A 2,824-nucleotide genomic window follows, 5' to 3' on the forward strand; every position below is an offset into this window, starting at 1 on the left:
ATTTTGTGTTTATGGTTACAGTGCATTGAAGGTGGAGGCCCAATATGCATTTTAAAAACATCAAGTTCGTATAATTAACTATAAGCATATATTTTTGGCTCGACAGGCAAAATTAATAAAATTTGAATAATGTGTGATGATCACGATGCCATTATTGACAAAATTTTAAAAAGTACATTGATACAATATTTCTCATTTAACTTACATGTGATTTCTGATTTGCAGTACGAATTTATAATATGAAATACGAAATGGGAAAATTATTTTTGCTGTAGAAAGAAATCGAACTAGTGTATGTTTTGCGATGGTATGCAAATAATGTGTTCAAATTGGTTTGGGATAACCTTTCAACACAACAGCTGGCATACGCAATTTCGCCATCTTATTTCCGACACAACACAACGCGCTGTTAAGCACTTTAATGAAGCAAAAGAGTGCCTTTAGATTTAACGACGACATTAGAGGTCTGTTAGCCTTAACGAAGGTTGGAGAAATGCCTCAATGTGCTAATGTAGCGTTAACTTGATTTAACGCTTCTTTAAAATTTAACGCGCGTTGAGCGAACCGGGCATTACTTTCATACACGAAACAAAATCGAACTATCCAAAGAACATAGACACTCACAATTACAATACCAGACAAAAAGATAACTTCCACATTCCCAAAGTGCGGCTGCACCAAACATACTGCATACCAAACAGGACCTTTTTACTCAGGCAGTTATACAATAGGTTACCAAAAAGTTACAAAAATTTTGAAAGAACCACGATCTTTAAAAGTATATTGAATTTTTTTTTATTGTAATACACATTATATTCAGTTCAAGAATTTCAGGAATTAAATAACTTTATAAAATAAATTTAGATTGTATACACTATATAATAATGTACTTTTACAGCACTAGTTCACTTCAAGAAATAATTTGTCATTGTATGTTTTACTATTATATTATGTTATATTATTATAAAAAAAATTCTGTCAAATTGATGTATAGACACTAAAAGTTTTTAGATGCGGCAACACTGATTGCAGCAATACATTGTCTCTAGGATATGTTGAAGTTAGTAGTCTGTGAAGTGTGATAATGCTGCAGAATTTATAGTTGTTAATTGTTGTGTGCCAGAAATTAGTCAATTATTGTCGTGTGTGTACAGTAAAATGGATTTAACACGGGAGCACTTCAGAGCAATGATTTTTTATGATTTTCGAGCAGGTTTAACGCAGCAGCAATGTTATGAAAGGCTCCGAAATGCATTTCAGGAGGAAGCCCCATGCCGTGCGACTGTGTTTAATTGGTTTTTAGAATTTCGACGTGGACGTCAGAAACTCAGTGATGAATTACGTGATGGTCGTCCTGTGACAGCAACTTCTCAAGAAAACGTCGACAGAGTGCGTCGCATGATAGAGGAGGATAACCGGGTGACATATGCAGTTATTAGTGCAACACTGGGTATTGGTATGAGTCAGGTTCAAACGATCCTGCATGACCGCCTTGGTGTCAGGAAGCTCTGTGCCAGACGGATCCCACACCATCTTACTCAGGAGCAAAAGCAGGCACGGGTCACATGGTGCATGAAAATTCAGGACAAATTTAACCAAGGACGATCAAATGCAGTGTATGACATCGTAACAGGTGACGAAACTTGGGTGTACTGTTATGAACCCGAGAGCAAACGACAGTCGACGCAGTGGATCATCCCGGATGAAGACCCACCAACAAAAGTCAGGAAGGGACGAAGTGTTGGCAAACAAATGGTTGCCACTTTCTTCAGTCGGACGGGCCATATTGCAACAGTGCCGCTACAAGGACGTCGGACCGTTAATGCTGAATGGTACACTACGGTTTGTTTACCGGAGATCGTACGGAAAGTTCGTAAAAAACGCCCACGAAGTCGCATTATTGTGCATCAAGACAATGCGCGCAGCCATACAGCAATACGAACAATTGAATTCTTCAAAGCCTCCAACATCGAAGAAATGACTCATCCTCCTTACAGTCCCGACCTCGCCCCTTGTGATTTCTTCCTGTTCCCTAAAATCAAGGATACATTTCGAGGTTCTTCATTTCCTACTCCCCAGGAGGCAGTCACCGCCTTCGTTCAGTGCATTCAAGAGGTGCCTGCAGATGTGTGGTCCCAGTGCTTTCACACTTGGTTTGAGCGGATGAACAAGTGTATCAACTGTCATGGAGAATACTTTGAAAAATTATAGCATTCATACTTTTGGTCTCCAGTGTTTTACTTGCGCGTGTCTAAAAACTTTTAGTGTGACCTATCGTATTTTATGTGCGATGTCAACATGTTGTATTTTGTAATGTACATGCATCAATGCCCCTCAGGGGTACTTTCGGTGTGAAAATTGCTGAAAATTGCTCAGGCTTCGCATATAGCTTAGCTAGCCTAGAACATACGCTCCTGTGAGGCTCAGTGTATTAAAAACCAGTTGTCTGGCTCTAAATTCCTTTGCTCACTAGTTATCTGGTATGACTTTTCACTCCACGTAATGTAATGAGGAAATGTCTTCAAAACATTAATCTACGATGTGTTAGATGCGGTTAGATTATTTCTTGCAAACATACCAGTGCTTTGAAAAAAGCAGGAGTGATGAAAAATTTCAAAGTTTTTTTAAACGCCACTTGGCCACTCGTGGAGTCGTTGGGGGCGGCGACCTGTGAGTCCCGGTTGATGAGAAAGAATTGGCATCGAATTTAGATATAGATGAACGAAAGATAGGCAACGCTGTACAGGGTCGAAATCGAAAGAAGAAACAGTTTCAGTATGATGAAACTGTTGAAGATCCACTAAAGCGGTACAAAGTTGATTTT

This window comes from Lepisma saccharinum, chromosome 7 (assembly GCF_977018435.1).
Source record: "Lepisma saccharinum chromosome 7, izLepSacc3.1, whole genome shotgun sequence".
Classification (NCBI taxonomy): Eukaryota; Metazoa; Arthropoda; class Insecta; order Zygentoma; family Lepismatidae; genus Lepisma; species Lepisma saccharinum.